The sequence below is a fragment of the Condylostylus longicornis genome, unplaced genomic scaffold (genome assembly GCF_029603195.1).
Source record: "Condylostylus longicornis isolate FDR11 unplaced genomic scaffold, ASM2960319v2 ptg000110l, whole genome shotgun sequence".
Classification (NCBI taxonomy): Eukaryota; Metazoa; Arthropoda; class Insecta; order Diptera; family Dolichopodidae; genus Condylostylus; species Condylostylus longicornis.
The window spans coordinates 590,537-611,199 of NW_026578078.1; the positions used below are offsets into that span (position 1 = coordinate 590,537).

The 20,663-nt window shown below is 26.2% G+C and overlaps 1 protein-coding gene across 12 annotated transcripts in view; it reads left to right on the top strand.

The window, feature by feature from the left end:
• Positions 1–20,663, top strand: part of LOC129614490 (neurexin-1) — a 298,435-nt gene that overhangs the window by 154,090 nt on the left and 123,682 nt on the right. The gene's annotated exons all lie outside the window — the stretch shown is intronic.

Here is a 20,663-nt window from a genome sequence, read left to right on the forward strand (position 1 = left end):
TTAGAATTTTTACAATTTAACATTGTTTTGCATAAGTTCTTCATTAATATTAAAAATGGTCTAAAAGAGTTGCATGCGTTTCTAAAAATTTTTCGTGAATTTTTATTCTCCTTATTAATTTAGAATGTCTATTTGTTGAATATAAATTTGTCGTATGCAAAATGCAAATGGGATTGTAAAAAATATTCGCTAGTTTAACTCTGATTTTGATCATTTGACGTGAACATTACTTTGCAAAAATAATATTATAAATTTTTCTTTAGAGATTCTTAAGTGTAAAATTTGCTAAAATATAATATTATAACATTACGAGACTGTGATTTTATGAACGATGGTTTGTAATCATTCAAAACTGTTATTAAAATAAAAATACTGCTAGTTTGTAATTGTAAAATCTTCCAGTTTAATATAAATGAAATTTTAAAAATTACCGGGAATTTCACATTTTTGTATACAGATTTATCTTTCGCAATTAAAAATTAATTGGAGCGACATATCATAACACATATTTGATGTACCACATTTACGGTCGAAAATATTGTGATATTTAAAGTGACATTTAACTGTCAAAATTGGTGATATTAATTTGCTGGCAAAAGCCAGCAAATATTAGTAGATAATAATATTTTTATGTACCGCTGCATTTGGAATTTTAAGAATTTGAGAGAATAATAATATGCATACGGCAGTTCAATGAATAAAATACGCAAATAAATTTATAATAATAATATGTACCTATATTACACTTTATGTTTTTGCTTATAATGTAAGCTTCAATTTTGCATGCCTAATTACAAAAAAAAAAATTCGTTATAAAAACTTGAGTGCAACAAAACTGAATTTCAAAATTACAAAATAACATTTTGCAATATAAGTAGATGTACTGAAAAAAGTTGGGTTAATATCATAAATGGCGAATAAATTTTTAAAATGTAACTGTATATTCTTTATATGCAGCGATGCTATTGTGATAGTTCATACTAAATTCTTTATTATTCCACAAAAAACGAAAATCTACGCTGTTTTTGTTCTGTTAAGTGTTTGTTTTTTGCTTAGAACGTTTCACATAATATTTTATTTTTATTCTTATTGCTGTTCTTGGTTGAACTAAAATTATTTAATTTTTGTAATTATTGTTAATGTTTTTTAATTTTCTATTCAATATTTTGCATATTATGTATAAATATTCATATTTATATGTGCATAAATATTATTCATATGTACATAATAATTACATTTATAAAAATATACATACATATACACATTTTATGTATGTACATATGCCAATATTTTTTTTTAAAAAATCGAACCTGATTTAGGCAGATAACATTTTTATAATGAACTTTTATTGTACTTTTTATTTTTAATTATAAAGGAAAATATTTATTTTATTCATTTTCGTGTTTATGTTTAACATCTATGTGTACGTAAATGTACAAATAATAATAAAATTCTTGTGTTACAAAATGAAATAAATTTGGATCAAACAAAATGGTTTGTAAGTAGCGATTTTCGCTTAAGCGCATGCAAAACCCATTAATAGATCAAAATTATATGCAAAAATAAAAATTTTTGCACACCATCCGGATCAGAACAAAAATTTAATTGAAAAATTGTGAAGATACCGGTATTTGAAATCAAGACATTTAATGTTAATTTTTAGTTTTTATACGATTCTTAAAACCATTACCGTTTCAATAAAAATAAAATAAAAACTTTGAAAAGGGAGAAGGTAGAAAACATTTTTTTTTGTTCTAATGAAATAAACCACTTATTATTGAATCTCAGACTTGTACCTAACTTGCTAAGAGAAAAACATCACAAGTAAAAAAAATCTGATGTGGTCAGCACATAACCGACCGCAATGTGTATTGTCTAGTTAAGTGAAAGTGTTACAGAATATTATAAAAATGTCTGTTAAATACTTCTTTCCAATTTTAGGGACATTAGTAACCTTATAGTTAGCATACCTAGAAAAATGTAAATTTGACTCTTAGTAGAGTTTTGCTGTGTGCTACCCGAATTCACTGAAATGCTCGCCAGTTAGTTTCAGTAACAACTAGAACTCAAATATCAAATTTCAAGAAATTCCATCAATTCGTTCCGTAGATATGGTGAAAAATGTAAAATCGGCCCGCAGATCAGTTTTCGAGCCCTGATCTTTCCAAAAAATTTATATGTTCATTGCTTTAGTACGAAGAATTTAAATATTAAATTTCAATGAAATACGCAAAAATGTATATTTGGCCCCTAGTAAACGTTCAGCTTTCGACTCCTTATTTCTTCCAAAAGTTAGGAGGTTTCGCAGACGGCCGAGCGAAGTTTATATATGAAATTTGAAGTAAATCTGTTGAATATTTTCTTAAAATGGCCAAAAATGTAAAACAGACCTGCTAAAAAGTACAGTTCCTGAGGTCTAATATATCCCAAAAGTTGATCCCAATATCCCAAAAATTTCATCAAATCGGTTCAGCCGAACAAGAGATACACGCGTGCACACACAGACCGACAGACCGACAGTTGCTAAAAATAGTTTACTTACACTTCCCTACCATGGAGAAGTGCACTCCCACCGAAAACTCGATATGCAAAATTTGTTGCCATCACATAACCTATACCTAATGTACACACAATACGGTCGGTAAAAATTAGTACTAATTAGTGCTAAAAAGTGGTTTATAAAAAAATATAAACATCTTTTAAGTTTTTAAATTTGTATAAATTTAACCAAAAAAAAGAACTAAAGTTAGTCCTGTAAAAATGCTTTTCAAAAAGTTGAAACTGTAATTAATTATTTATAAAACAGCCTTGAGAGCTTCAAGTGTAGTCAAACTGTGAACACGTTTCAAGCAATACATTTTTACGTGGGCCTATAGTCTGCTGCTTTCCGGTTTTTTCCCCCGATACAGAAATCAATAGTTTTTGATCAACTGCAGACTTGGGGAAAACGATGTAAAATTTCGTTCAGTGAAAAGAGTTGTTTAACATTTTGTTATTTGCATTTTTCGGGTCTGGAAGAATAGACTGTTATATTCTGGAAGAATAGTTCGTGTCTAATCCATACCTTAACATATAATAAACAACCGCATCGCGCCCTATAAAGAAAGCACCAAATTTCGCATGGCAAATTTTCGACAGCAACGCACTTCTCCACTGCAGGAAAGTGTTTTACATGAGAAGTTACTTATGAGTTTATTTTGATTTAGAAATTTTTGCTCATACACACAATAGACCAAATTCTTTGAAATTTTTTTAAAGATTTAACTTTAGAATGTTAATATAGTAAACTTATAAAATTTTTAGGAATATAATTGCTGGAAAACTGAATTTTCATTGGGGGCTGATTTTATACTTCTTAGTATATCCAAGGAACTAATTGACGGAATTTCTTCTAGTTTAGCGTGGAAGTTTTGGTTGTCAACGAAATTAATTAGAAAATTTAGCAGGATCACAGAAAGTGATTCTCCTCTAAAAACGAAATTTCCAATTTTATAGGTTGGCTGCCTAAAAGGCTACTTATTTAATGAACGTTAATAGAATTTAAAGTAAGTGTTTTAAGCACAGTTTGATGATATCGTGGATCATGTTATATTCCACACTTTAAAAGTTATTGAGTCGGTTATATGCTGCTCACATCAGGTTTTTCATTCTACGTATGTATACTAAATATTTATGTACATATGTGTAATAGTTTGCATAAATATTTCAACGATGTTAAAGTTTAACCTTTTCTAATTTATATATGACTTAAGTTTTGTGTTTCCATTTTACCTTATTCAACTAATCAACTTAAATATTAATAATTAAGAAAAATTTTCTGAATTTTTAAATTATTTTTTATTTTTAATAATTTTACGAAAATTAATGTAGGTAGAAATTTAGATTTTTTTTAATGAATGAAATATATTACTTTATAATTTTTCTGACAAGAAAAGGCTCGGTCAGGATTTTATCTTTATATCAAAAAAGTTTGGCTAAAAATAAATAATAGAGAAATAATTTTTTATATTTAAACCCACAATAGATAATACATATTACAATTTGGTACGAACAGCTACATATTACGAACAGAAAACTTTGTCTTTTACTTCATCACATATTTAAAAGTTCGTTGTATATTTGAAAACTCTGTTATATTATGAACAGTTAATAAAAAGTGACCATATGTACCAAAAATCACCGGCTAAATTTAGTAGTTTCCGCAAATTCATAAAAAGTTTTGAATGGAGTAGTGTTAATATTATTTGAATTTCATTTTGAATTTCTTTGAAACCCCTTTTTTAGAAGTGAAATAAAAAAATTTAAAGAAACTGCTAAAAAATCAGTATTGTGAATTTTTTATGAAATTTTTAATTAAATTTCGTTAAGTAAATCGCTCTCAATGGAGTAATTATTCTTTAAACTTTTTTACACAGTGTGTATAGATACATGGTGAGAAAATATTAAATTCGTACGTCAAAATTTATGAAGACCTTGTATAAATAATACTGAAAGTGTTTTTCAGTTAATGTTCATACTACGATGGATTTAGTTAAAGTTCATACTATGGAGGATTTATATTTAAATTTGGTGGTTTATAAGGACTTGTTTTTGTGTGGCAGTATTATGATGCTTTTAATATGTGCTCGTTTCTGGCTCAATTCAATCCCTCAAACTCATCTCATTATTACCACTGATAGTGGTATATTTAGCAGTTAATTGTTCATAACAACTCTACCTCTACAACAGTTTGTCCATTATTATTTTCAATCATTCTTATATAGTTTTTAATTTATTTACACTTATTAGTCGGATAAATCTACATATATTATGGAATTCAAAAAGGATTACAACTTCAGTTTTTTCATTAAGTTTAATTATACAAACACAATCTTTAAATATATATATATTTATAATTAAAAAATTATATGAGTGTAGATATAACATTGTGTCTTTTTCCTCTTGTTATATTGATTTAATAATTTTATTGCATATACAGATAATGTTGGTTTGCTCGAAAACCAACAATACAAAAATTGCAATTATTTTCAATAAATAATCAAATAAAAATATTGTCCTTTACATAATAGTTTTATAACTTCCAGCCCCATTCATTTATTTAACAAAAACAAATATAAAAAAAAAAATAAATTAAAAAAAAATTTTATCAGCTATTTAATCCCGCAGGCAATATGGATATGGTCAAAAGGAGAAAGAATTTTTTAGTAAAAAATGAAGTTATAAATAAGAGAGCAAAACAAAAAAAATTTAAACAGACACTTGAATTATATTGAACAACAACTTTTGCAAACATTAAACAGAAATGAAAAAAATGAGAAGAGCAGAGAGATAATATAACAATAAAAAAAATGAGCAACAACAACAACAACCATAATAATAATTTTATACAAAAAGCTATGAAAACTTGTAACAGGGGAAGAAAGTTTAATTTACGCTCAGTCAGACATAATTATTATACGAAGGAAATAACGAATACTGAATTCTCATTTTCACTCCTGTAATTCCTCCTTGTTCTTTATCCTTTCATTTTCATTATAACATTATTCTGTCTCTCTATGTGTATTTTCTTTTTTTTTTTTTTGTTTTTCTATTTGTGATAAAAATAATGAAAAATAAGAATTTTCGTATGAACTCTAAAAAAAAAGTTATTTTCTGTTGGGAGAAGAAGAGGACAAAATAAATAAAATTATTCGCTCTTTCATTAGTATAAAAAGTGTAAAGGAACAGAACAGCAGTTAACAGTCACCTAAAAATATATTCAAATAAATGAAGAGCAAAATACACAAAAAATAAAAAGCACAAAACAAAAAAGGAAAAAATAAAAAAATTAAAAAAAAAAAGTGTTTTATATTAATCGACCTTGTCCCCGACAGCATAAGAAGTTTTTCAATTTAAATAAGTGGAAAGCACAATAAATTTTTCTTACAAAATAACACAAATGGGTGTCATTGCATGTATTATGTGTACACCATGTGTATATTAACTCGGTACAGTTGTTATACTTTTATAAGTTGGTATTCGTTTATTCTTTTCAATTTAAAATAATGGAAGTAATGGCTTATATACATAAGAATACATCCACAATATAAACAATAACAATTTAGAATTATTAATGGTCTTATTTTTCTATCATTGTCTCTCCTATTATGCAATTTTTATTTTGTACACAAATGTTATTAAATGCTAACATTATATTAATTCACAAAATTTTATTATTATTTTGGTTGTAGTTTAAAAATTTATTATATTTTTTTAATTAATTAAGAATGTGTTTTTTTTTTTCATAAATAAATAATAAAAATAAAATAGTTTTGAAACAAAAAATCCATAAAATGTCGTTCCGTGTATTAAAAATCTTCCGGTAAAACCAAAATTTATTAATTTGGTATATGCCAAAGGCTGCTGTTGCACATAACATTACATATAAGGTGACTTAATGGTGTAACGTAATCCAATTTTTTCGTAAATTTTTATTTAACACGGCAGTTTCTAAAATCGTACAATTATTTCAGAAAGACTACTTCAAATTGAATGTTATCTAAAGTCAACGGTAAATTTTTTAAATCACGCAAAATATAAAATATTTAATTAAATATTATAATTAAATTTAATTAAATTTATTTACTTCAAATATTAACAAATAAATATTGTACACAAGAAATCTTGAACTGTCTTCGGCATTTGTTATTCAACAACTACAGTCTTGTAGAAATTGGAACTGTTGAAATCTGCTTTTGAATTTTTGCGTCAATGGAATGACAAAAAATTTCAACATTTATGCTTAGAAATACAGGTGAAATATTGAAATTGTACGATAGTGTTTCACCGTGAAACATTCTTTTATATCTGAATCCATTACAAATCACAAACATATTTAGAAATTAGGCATGTTAATGTACCTAAAGTCAAATATATATAAGTGGAAAATTTTTGTAACTTAATTTGTTTAATTTTCAACAAAAAACAGGGAATTAAAAGGCATGTGTAACAAAATTACTTCAACTAGATATTTTGCTATAAAAGTGTGCGCTTTCATAAAATTTCGTAGTTTTATGTATGAATTTCCAAAAAAATATATTTAAAAATTTTAGTACTAGAGCAATGAAAAGAGAAGAAGAGCACTTTTTAAACGAACTTCCAAGTAACAAAATATTCTTTTTAATAATCCTTGCATAAATTTCAAGCCATAGGAAGTTTCAATTTTTAATTTTTTTTTTTTTTGTGATAAAAAAAAATTTATTATTCTTTTCAAGGCGAAACTTCTATACGAATAATTAAGTGGAAGTACACCCCAGCTAGATGATTTACTGGAAAATTTGCAAATCATGTTTTGTCGCCTTCGTTTTTTCCGTTTCTTTTTTCTACCATAACATTTTTTTATTCTCACAGTTTTTTTTACAATTTTTATTTTTTGAATTTTTTTTTTTCTCTTGTTATTATTATTGTATGAACTTTGCTTAATTTTTAAGGATCTACGAGTACATTTTGCATACTTTTCAGAAAAAAAAAGCAAAACGAATAATTTGACCTCTTTTTTTTCATTCAAGGAATTCTCCGTGGGGTAAAAAAAGAAAAATTCTTTTTTTATTTATTTTCAAAAAAAAAAAGAAAACAAAAAAAAAAACAATTTTTTTTTTTCGTTCATGTATTAAAGAAACAAGCATGCATTTATTCCTTTATTTGCACCTTAGTTAATATAAGCCAATACATTATGTGAATATTCCAAGTATATAATTCTTATATATTCAAAAAAAAAAAGAATTAATAACAGAAAATAGAAAAACGAAAAATAAAGTTCCAGCTCAACTTTGTAAAATTAATAATTTTTTACATACAAGCTATCGGCAATGCAATTAATTTAGCATAATGAATAATGCCCCGGCACTATGAAAAATGCCTAATAGTTTTGGGCATAAAGAATAAATATTTAATTTTATATTTATTCGAACATTTTATTTTTCACATTAATTATTTAAAAAAAAAAATGATTTTGATCATTTTCATGCTGAATTTCAAGATTAATTTTAGCTACTTAAATTAAATATAGATTTTAAAAATATCTAATTTATATTATTGTCTATTATTAAACTAGAAGATATCATTGCGATAAATTTCTTTATATTTGAAATTTTGTTATTCTGGCATATTCGTGTACATACTAAAAATTTTTTACATTCATATCGCCCATAATATAGAGATTATTAGTAAAATTGTCTTTGCATTAGTCAAAAAGATCTAAATTCTAAAAGATGCTATTGTTCGCAATAAATCCAAATATGTTTATCCAAAATGCGCTAAGTCAAAAAAAAAAGTTCTGAATAAAACAAATAACTTTGGAGTTGTTTGAAAATTTGAAATTTTTCTTTTCAATATATAAAGTTTGAATGAAACTAATGGTTAATGAGGCACTACATTTGATTGGAATAAGTGGAAATATTTAAAAAAATAATGTAACTGAAGTACTTACATGCTTAGATTTCGTAAAAAATATTCTATATTTTTGTGACTGTGAAGGGTATAATTACAAACAGATTATATATATTAAGTCTTTTTATTTAGTGTACTTAGTGCTATTTGCTTTTCGGTGCTAGCAGAATTTTTGGCTCAGTGTTTTCGGAATTATCTTTTACAAATAAAATAAAAAATTCGCTATTTTCAGCGGGACTAAAATTTCGAAAATAAATTTAAAAATTGTTGGTTTTCCATAATAACAATAGAGATTTGAAAAATATTTGTTTCAATACTTGATTTAATGGACGAAATTTTACAAACATAGTTAAAATATGCATTTAAACAAGCAGAGGTGAAAGGAAAATAATATAAAGAAGTTTCGGAGAAAACATCAAAGTAACGTTTTATATGAAAGATGAGGGGAAACTTTTTTATCAAAAAAAAAAAGGTGGCAAAAGAAAAAATGTTCCTAAGTGTTATAGTCATTATGATCACCTTAGGTGTTAACAGAACAAAAGACAAAAATACAGAAAAACAACAAAAAAGTGGTGTTAAATAATATTGCTCCTATCATTTTTCCATCTTTTAATTTCTTATAATCTTTTGTTTTAATTTATTTCCTTGAATCGACATTAAAGGACACTACGCAAATTGAAAATATTTTTCCTTTTTACCGACCGTATTGTGTAAACAATAGGTAGGTTATGTGATGGCAACAAATTTTGCATATCGAGTTTTCGGTGGGAACGTACTTCTCCATAGTGGGGAAGTGTAAATAAACTATTTTTAGCAACCTGTCGGTCTGTCGGTCTGTCGGTCTGTCGGTCTGTCCGTCTGTCGGTCTGTGTGTGCACGCGTGTATCTCAAGTTCGGCTGAACCGATTTTGATGAAATTTTATATGTAAGTTTGTTTCCACCATGGCACGGATCGATCAACTTTTGGTATATATCAGGCCTCGGGAACTGCACTTTTTAGCGGGCCTGTTTTACATTTTTGAACATTTTGAAGAAAGTATTCAACCGATTTACTTGAAATTTTATATATAAGCTCAGCTCGACCGTCCGCAAAAATTCGTATGTTTTGGAAGAAATCAGGCATCGGAAACTAGACGTTTACTACGGGCCAAATATACATTTTTGTGTATATAAAGAGAAATAATCAACCGATTTCATTGAAATTTAATATATGAATTCCCCATATTAAAGCAATGAACATATAACTTTTTTGGAAAGATCAGGACTCAAGAACTGATTTGCGGGCCGATTTTACATTTTTCACCATATCCACAGAATAAATTGATGGAATTTCTTGAAATTTGATATTTGAGTTCTGGTTGTTACCGAAACTAACTGGCGAGCATTTCAGGGAATTCGGGTAGCACAAAGCGAAACTCTACTAAGAGCCCAATTTACATTTTTCTAAGTATGTTAACTATAAGCTTACTAATGTCCTAAAAATTGGAAAGAAGTATTTAGCAGACATTTTTATAATATTCTGTAACACTTTCATTTAACTAGACAATACACAATGCGGTCGGTTATGTGCTGATCACATCAGATTTTTTTTTTTTTATGTTGTAATTTTATTAGGTCGACTTCGTTAATTTGAAAATTTTATTTTAAATTCATAATTAATTTTTGATTTCCTTCTTCTTTACTTTTTTCGCATTAATTCAATAATTCATAAAATTTTATGCAAATATTTTAAAAAGAAATTCTGACCCGTCGAGCCTTGTTTTGAGTACGAATAAACAAAAACAAAAATTTTATTAAATTTTTTTACATAATGTTTTAATTAAGTGCCAATCTAAAAAGAGAAAAAAAAAAATAAAAAAAATACTAAGAAAGTTTGTCACAAGAGTGCCATTAAGAAAAAAAAAAAAATATTTTTAATATTTTGGAAAATTATTTTTTTTTAAGAAATTTATATTTCAGGTTACATAAGATTTACTCTGTATACTGGTGATTACAACATCAAAGGAACTTCTTAAATTTTTAAGAAGATTAAGAAATTGTTATTGTTTAATATCCTTCAAATTTTATAAATTTAAATTACATTTTTCATAGTATAGATTTTTTTAATGCATAAAATTACTTTAGTAAATGCATACAATAAACATAATTGGAATTGGGAATTGCATAGCACATGAGTTACTCGTAAATGACATAATTTTGAAATTGAAAAAATTGATAATTTTAAACCAATTTAAATTTGATAAAATTAATTTGCTAACTTTACTCGATCTTTTGTTGTAGCGTTCAAAATTTTATGGGACTGTTATTTTATTTTTCTAAGGAATTTGTGGCGGTAACGATTCTTGTGGGAACTACTCGTACTAATTTTTATTATTATACCTAAAACGAATTATAATTTTTTGCATAACCAACTAATGTTAAAAGTGTGTTTCGTTGCTTACGTTGTGTTAATTATAAAAATAAACTCAAATTGTATAAAAGTATGAACACAATATGTCTAAATTATTTTAAATAAGAACAATTCAATTGAAATGTAAAACAAGAGTTTTCTCTTTTATTTTCAAATATTAAACGAAATTAGTAATGGTTTTTTTTATATTCCATCCTTTTATATACCTTAAAATAGACAAAGAAAAGGGCTACCGCTTAGACAGCGGAAATTAACTTATGTTATGATTTAATCTAAAAATTTATACAAAAATATGTAAATATACAAGGAGAGTCTTTTATTGAATTGATTTACTAAAATGCCTCATAATGAGGTGCGTTCAAGGAAATTTCGTGTTTCCCTTTTTACAAAATTATAATTTAACTCAGGAATAAATTTAATATTTTCTTTTATTTTGTTTCTATATCGACTAAATTTTAGGTCACTGTCAGCAATATTACTTATATATTGTATTTATACTTAAATATAAAAATATTTTTTAGACCTATTATTTTTACATTACATATTATAATATAAACAAAAAAAACCTCTATATATAGAAAAAATAAACATTGAATCAATCTCAGAACCCTCTTCTAAATATTTATATGAAAAACGATTAGAGGAAAAAATTGACAACAACTCTATCGGGGATCAAGACGATGTTAATCAAGCTTGGAAGAAAATAGAAAGTAATATACAAGCTGCAGCAAATGAAGCACTTGGTAAGAGGAAAATCAATGTAAACTCGAAAGGGAATGATAAACCATGGTTTTGTGAAGAAGTGAAAGCACTAGCAAAAGAAAAACGTGAATTCTATTTAAAATACAGAAGTACAAGATCGCGATTGGCATTCCGTCTCTATGTACAAGTTAGAAACCGTGTCAACAAAGAAATAAGAAAAATTAAGACAGAGTATTGGATAAAATTCACGAAGGACATGGAATATGATATGTACAGTGGTCAGAAAAAAATATGGAACTTTCTAAGAAATAGAAAAAAGCCAATAAATGACTATGTAAGCATTCCTTCTATAAAAATCTGCGATTGGGCCTCCCACTTTAAAACACTATATGAAAACACTGACATGGAAGCAACAGAACATCGCAATTTTATATTCACAAATGAACCAACTTTTTATGTAACTGATCAAATTGTAGAGGAAAACATAAAGTTACTGAAAAACGGAAAATCACCCGGTGAGGATGGAATCTTAAATGAATATTTAAAATATGGAGGTAAGAAGCTATTCTCCGAAATTTCAAAATTATTTAATATAATATTGGAAAAGCAATCGGTGCCAACAGATTGGAAACATAGCATCACAATACCAATCCATAAAAAGGGCAACAAAAATGAGCCTAGGAACTACAGAGGCATAACTTTGTTAAGTGTAGTATTAAAATTACTGACAAAAATTATTAACAAAGAGATACAGACATCTGTAGTATTTAGCGAAGAACAGAATGGCTTTAGAAAAAATAGATCAACTGTAGATGCCATATTCATTTTACGTCAACTGGTAGAAAAATCAATCGAGTTCGACAAACCCTTATTTATGTGCTTCGTGGACATGACACAAGCCTTCGACAGAGTTCAACTTAAAGATTCAATACAAATATTACAAGAAAGTAATGTACATAAAAATATAATAAGTTTGGTCCAAGATTTGTACACAAATAACAAAACCAGGATAAAACAAAAAAATGAACTGTCCCAAATTATACATGCAACCAGCGGTATCCGGCAAGGAGATAGTCTTAGTCCAACCCTGTTCAATTTGGTAATGGATAAAATAATAAGGGCAACTATCCAAAATGGGAAAGGATACAGGATGGCCGACCATGAAATTTGCATAATATGTTATGCAGATGATGCGGTATTATTAGCTGAAAACGAAAATGACCTTCAAAGAATGTTGTTCACATTTAACACAGTTGCCGGACAATACAATATGAAAATATCCACCGAAAAAACGAAATCAATGACTATATCGAAGGAACCAATTAGGTGCAAATTAGTAGTCAACAACAAAACGATAGAACAAGTCAATCGTTTCAAATACCTCGGTGTCGATATTACTGATTCCCGGCAAATTGAAACAGAGGTTAGTTTGCAGACCGCTAAAGCGGCAGCCATCTCTGGGAACTTACGCGATGTCATTTGGAAAAATAAATACATGTTAATAGACAATAAAGTCCGAATTTACAAGACCTGCGTTCGACCAATAATGACATATGCAGTAGAAACCAGGGCCGATACCGCGAAGACAGAGCAAATAATCCGAAGAACAGAAATGAAAACTCTTAGGCAAATATGTGGATATACGTTAAGAGATAAAATACGAAACGAAGACATAAGATCTACTTGCGAAATACAAGATGTTGTTCGGTGGACTAGATGTAGAAGGAGGAACTGGAGAGATCATGTAAATAGGATGTCAGAAAACAGAATCGCAAAGATTGCAATGAATAACAGGCCGAGCACCAGAAGACCAGTAGGAAGACCACCTAAAAGATGGAACGAATGCTGGACCTCTTCATCACAAGACCAAGAAAATTAAGGCTGCATTTATATGAAAAACAGGCTAGTAGCCTAAAACACGAAGAAGAAGAAGAAGAAGATATTATAATATGTAAGTATATTTGTTTGTAAATGTAACGCTTGTATGTCATAAAAGGATATAACAAAATGTTTAATAGACTCATAAAAATTTTATTCTTTCTAAATAATCATAATGAAAAGATGTTGATATTTCTATTTTATAAAATATTCTACAGACAATAATAAATTTTCATTTATAGCTGGGCTACGAGTACAATAATTTTCATTGTTCTTCTACAATAATTACAATGGTAATAATACACAGACATTTGAAATTAAATTATAGATTACTTTTTTTTTTTTCAGAAACCTATTATTATTGTTAATTTGGTTTTATATTATTATATTTGTATTGTATGGTAATGGAAAAGGTACAAAAAATAATGAATTTTTAAATTAAAATGAAATGAAAGATTTTTTAATAGGGCATTTTTTCGCCCATGTCTTTCACCCACGACAAAAATTTCTAAAATTTCAACTTTTAAAATATTAAAGAAAATTTAAGTACTAATTTGCTTTTAAAAGAACTATTTTTTTTTTGATACGAGTAATAAGCACATTTTACTGTTAAGGAGTTTAATCCAATTTGGAAATTTTACGCTGCTGAAATATAGTTGACTCGAATTGTCGTTCATTCAGTACACAGACAATTTTGGATAAGTTTGGAAATAGTTTAAGGAATGATTCTTTTAGGCAAAATTATATGAGAGACTGAATGCGGAATCTAACCTCTCATTCTAACGCATCGGAAAAAAAACAAAAATTTCCGAGAAATTTTGTGCTTTTTAAAAAACTTTTAAAAAAACCAAAATTCTTACTTTGGATAGCTTTCTCCTCAAAAACTAAAGATTGGATACAATTGGTTGTAAAAACAAAAATCTATCAGTTATTGTTAAAACATGCGTTTAATAATTACCCAATGTTCCACAACTTCGAAGTTATTATAGACTTTTTTCAAAAGACTGTAGCTCGAAAAAAAGTATATCTGCAACCAAACGAAATTTTACTAAAAATTGATAAAAGAATTTATTCCTGAAATAATTTGCAACCTTATGCGCAAAATCCTGTATTTGCTAGTTAAAAAATTATTTGCTTTACAAGCAATTTTAAAATTGTTTTCGAATATTTTATAATTAAAATTTTAAATTTAGTTCGCTCAAATAATTTAAATTTAGAATATTAATGTTACTTATTAATAATATATTAACAGAGCGAAATGACATTCTGTTAATTAAATGAATATAAAAATTTTTACATAATTACACACAATGTAATAAATTCTTAACATCCTTGAGCTACAAAAAACAATTCATTGAATGCAATTTATACGTGGGAAAATATTAAATTACATTCATTCAAAATGAATTTCACCCAATATTGTGAATCTGTAGTAAGGTTTCTTATTATACGGTTTAAAATTTTTTTTTATTGTTTGATTTACTTAATGTTATTTTTGCAATGAAATTTCAATAATTCTGTAAAATCGTAGCAGATATTTAAACAAACATTTTTCATATTAAATTTTTATTATTATTGGCTTAAAGTAGAATTTTAAAATTCACTACTTTTTTTTGTCATAATTTTTTTTGTAATTTTAGCTTTCAAATATTTTTTATTTTGAAATTATTAAGAGCAAGTTTCTTACTATGTATATAATTTTTTATTTAAATAAACGTTTAACAAGTATTCCGTCTTAACAATCTTAAATTTACATAATTCAATTTAAAATATATAATGGTGTAGGAATACTTTTGTAAAAAAAGTAAAAATTCGACGATAGATAATTGAATAAAAAACGAAAATTTAATTAGTTATAATGGACTTTAATAGGTTTAAAGTGTAAACGAATTACATTAATGTACTCTTAATAGTGTAAGAAATTTAATGAATGCATTAAGTCTTAGATAAAACGTGCAATAAAAAATTTCTTTTTAAATTTTATCGTTATTATAAAAAGGACCTTGTGAAATGAGGTTATTCTACGATTATGTATATATACTTGTAATATATATTACATAGCATTAGACATTTAATTCATTTATAGGTTTATTTCTCTTACCATCTTCACTAACAATAATTTACATTACATAGTAATCAAAAATTTTAGAAACTTATATCGGATTTTTCTATATCGAAGTTACTTTATCCAAGGGAATTATTATATTTGAAGCTAGAACTTAATTCAGGGATTATATAATTATTTTTTCAAATTTATTTGTTTATACTTAATATATTTTTTGCAAAATAAATATTTTAAAGAAAAACTGACGTTAATTCAAGTTAATTTATTCAATCAGAATTTTGAATTACACAGTATGAAATATTATCATTATCGCCTTAAAACTTTTCGACTTTCACTGTTTGAGCAATAATATTGCAGAAGAGCAATTAACAAAATTCGTAATAGTTAATGCCTTGGCTTCAAGTCAAAAGATTACAGTAATCGTAGAAGATATTTTAAAAAAATCTTATTTTAGTATTTAAGAATTCGATGAAAGCTAATAAAATATATACATTTTATAATTTTAAGTATTATTTTTGTGTAACGAAAACGCCTGTTGCCCCATATTTTTTGTTCAAAATTCTTATATTCTCATATGAAAATCGAAAATGTGTATAATGATTTTCTATTAGGACCACATACAACTTAAAAATTTCGATAGGAATAATATTAAATATTACACGAAACATCAGTTAAAAGTAAACTTCTACTATATTTCTACTATAGCAGTTCGCCACGTATAATAAAAATTTATTAATGCCATTTTGAATTCATTGTATAAATGAATGACTGACACTTTAATATCAAAAGATTTTGAAATATTTTTATATTTAAATGCAATTTTCGTGAAACCTTATTTATTTGTTTTTGTATAGTTTATTTTTAACCTAAATTTATCAAAAATTTTATATATTGTATAAAATAATCTATTTTTATTTATTAAAATTGAACACCTAAATGAATTTTTCATTAAAAATCAAAAATAAATAAACAAATCAACAAAATTTATATTTAAACTTGTCACCCCATCTACTAACGAATAGATATAAATGTCGAACATGTAAAAAAAGCATTTATTCTTGGTAAAAAAAAAAACAGAATATTTTGACCTGTCGCTTGGCTTGTATCGCGCAGATGTTAATTTTAATTAAATGATAAGAAAATAAACTTTTCGTTTTTTTTTTACCTTGAATGATGATGTGCTGATATCTTTTCAAAACAATCTGATGATAGGTGAGAGCTAAAAAATGGAAAAGGTAAAAAAAAAGAGAATAACAAAGGAAAAAAGCAAGCATTGCAGAAGGTAGAGAAATTCAACCTGCCTACCAAAAAAAAAAAATTCACCTTAAACAAAAAAGAAAAAATCTTCGTTTTTTCCATTCAAGAAAATTGCGATTCATAACGAAAAAAAAAAGAATAAAGAATTTCTAATGTTTTAATTATAAAGGCGTTCTACTAAAATTAGCATTTTCGATTAAGAATAAGAAAGGAAAGGAACAGAAAAAAAAAACCTATGGAAAATTTTTATTGCGCGATTTCTCCTTTTATTTTGTAAAATAAATAATTTCTTTTTTTTTTTTATAAAAATATCTAGCACATTTCAAAAAATTGTTAAAAGACAAACTTATCGTTTTCTTCTATTTGTGCTTCTGTCTGTACGCAAAATTCTTATTTTGAAGCCTTAAGTTAAAAGGTTTTCTCAAATTAAGATCACAAAAATAAAATCGCGGTTCCTTCTTAGAATTCTTGTTAAAATAATCTTATCAAATTTGACTATATTTATTCAAACTAATTCCGTTAAGCGACATCTTCTAAGCCATAGCAGCGTAATTAAGAAAAACAAAAAAAAAAATTTTTTCTGTGTATAATGCTCTAGATGTAAATAAATGTCAATAGGAAGGCTTGAAAAAATGTAACCAAAAAAAATTCATACGGCTAACTAAGCGTCGAAAAGGTATTCAAGAGCACACAACTTTTTTTTCAGAAGCATTTTTGAGAGCACCTTAGGATCGCCCGGAAAATTTCTGTTGTAACACGAAAGGAAATAATTGATGGACGCATATAAAAAGTAATGGTAATTTATCACACCAATCTTTGAAGAGATGAAAAAAATGGGTATATATAAAACTTTACTATAAACGACGGCGGCTCACTATCGTGATAAATATACATAAAAAGGTTTATATTTGCCAGTTGCAAAATAATTTTCTTCGAAGATTGCAGAATTAATTCTTTTTTACTTTCTTTTTCAAATAGCATCATAATTTTTGGAATAATTGTATTCTTAAATGTGCTGTTTTACTTACGTTTTAATATGATCGAATTTGAAATTGTTTCTGATTGAAAAAAGGTGATTCAACCCTTGAATAGATTAAAATTAAAAATAAAATAAAGTTGTTATTGATTGAATTGATTTGAATACATAATGAAAGGTCTAAATTAAAATTAAAGGACAAAAATTTTTGATCTTAATAAATTCCTCTACAAATTTTTGAATTATTAATTACAGTTTTTCTTTTTAAAGTATATTATAAATCTTTTTCTTTGTTTTCAATTTTATTCGTCTCCAATACTATTAAACTCTACCCTTACTAACTCTCTATGTTGTCCTATTCCTCCCATATCAAATGACGACGATCTTGCTTGGCAATCTCATAGCTTCATTTTGCTAGTCTAAGTGATGATAGTTTTGCAATATTAATTTGCATGAAGAATGCTTGGCCTAAACAATTCGTCTGATAAAGAATAAGTACAAATGTGTACAAATTTTTTTGGGCAATATTCATCAATGTATGTACTGCTTTGCAATTAGCGCGAACTAGAATCATAAATATATGAGTATTAGTGTTATTTTGTGTCCTCTCCTACTTTTCTTCGTTTTATGCATATAAAACTAGAATAACAAAATATATTTATAGTGCTAATTAGTTTGCAGAAGTTCAATTTTCAAAAGAGTTTATATAGCAGATAATGAGACGTACGAATGGGAAGCTATTCAAAACTAAGGTAAAACTTTTTTAAGACAATACTAATAAATTTATATGTTACGAATATGTGAAGTTGACTAGACTTTTCTTACATCTATTTTTTCTTGAAAAGCTGGAAAACCAATTGTAATTGTCTACGGCATAATAATAAGCATAATGAAAAATCATTTACCCAGATTTTCTTATCCAATTAGGCCATTCTGTTACTGGTCGGCTTTGATTTTAATTAATATTTTTGTTTAGTTATTTTTACTCTATAAGAGTTTTTTTTTTGCTTAAAGAATCTGTACTTCTTTTTGTTATCTTTCGAAAATCTCTTCTGATAACTCAAACGACAATCCTTATATATATATATATTATATATATATATATATATATATATGTATATATGTATTATATAACAAGCATTAATTAAGCACTTAATTCTTTTTCTCCTATAATTTCAAGAAATACAAAACAATGAAATTGAAAATATGTATTAATTGGCAACACACTTTCAATTTTAAAGTTTATAACAGCAATTCGTCTCAGATTCTGTGAATGTAGGTGCATGTACATATATATATTTGTTATGCATTTATTTAGCAAAGATTAACATATGTTATACGAAAAAAGGTAAACTAGTATACATTTATCCCTGTTTTTTATTAAGATCATATGTACATAAAAAAATCTAGAAACTGAACTTGTACGAGTACATGTTCAAATTAAAATGAAAAAAAAAAAACCAAAATAATGGAATTTGATTTATTGCTTTTGGAATCCATGTTAAAAATTGACATTTTATGTTATAAAAGTACGAGTACATGTATAGAATTTAGATTTTTAAAAGAAAATGAAATTTTTAGTATTTTTAAATTGAATTTGTAATATAGAAAAAAAAAATAGTAGCCTAAATCAAGTTGTATATAAAATCCAAAAAAATTCATAAATCTTTTCTAAAGTCTACACTGAACCAAAAAACTTACGTAAAATTGACAAAGTGAGCTTAGGTATTAATTTTTGTATGGAGTTTTAAAACTTAGATAAAATCACCTAAGATCTAAGTGACCTAATCTTAGGTAATATGCCTAAGTTTGCTTAGGTATTTTTTTTTATATGGAAACTAAAATCTTCTGTAAAATCACCTAAGTTATTGGTTAACTTAGTTAACAAAGTCTACGGTAATATACCTAAGTGCACTTAGGTGTTTCACTATTTCAAAAAAATAAAAATTTTGTTGGTAAAAACAACTAAGAAATTGGAAAATTACCTAAGTTCTTTTGTAAACCAGCAAAAAAAATTTCAAAAAACAAAAATTTTTTTTGTAAAATTTTTTATGACAAAATTTTTACTTATCTGCCTAAGAACTATGGTATTTTACCTAAGATTTTAGTTGTTTTATTACCTAAGTTCTTGATTCAATTTTTTAAAAATGCGGGAACTATGTTATTTGCGACCGTAAATACATTTTATTACGGCTCATCTAAGTTCTAAGGTAATTTAACTAAGCTTCTTAGTCAATTATCGAACGTAAAAGTTAACTGTAAAATTAAAAGTTTCCTAAAAACATTTTTTAAAACTTGATTATATACTTAAAGTCTGATGCTAATAAAACAGAATACCGGTAAAAATATTTATGTTCAACAAAGTTTTAGTTAAAACACCTAAGAACTAAGTTATTATTAATAAACCTGCTAATATTTTTAATTGTATTTGTTAAAATAAAGTTGTAGTTTGCCTAAGTTATTGGCCATTTTAACAAAGCTTCGTAGTCAATTATCGAACACAAAAGCTAACTGTAAAATTAAGTCTCCTAAAAACCTACTTGAAAATTTGATTATACACATAAACTCTAATGCTAATAAAACATAAAATTAGCATGGCGACAGAATACCGGCAAAAATATTTATGTTCAACAAAGTTTTAGTTAAAACACCTAAGAACTAAGTTATTATTAATAACCCTGCTAATATTTTTAATTGTGTTTGTTAAAATAAAGTTGTAGTTTGCCTAAGTTATTGGTTAATTCAACTGAGCCACATATATAAATAGAACTTTGCCTATGTGTATGTAAAAAACATTTTTTCAAAAAAAAGCACACAGTGGAGATTTTTAACAAATTGAACATAGAAGTTTTTCAGTATACATATACACAGTCGTTCATAGAAAAGTTTGTGCAAAACTATTTTTTTAAAAAATTACTACTCAATTCTTATTGTTATTATTTTCATTA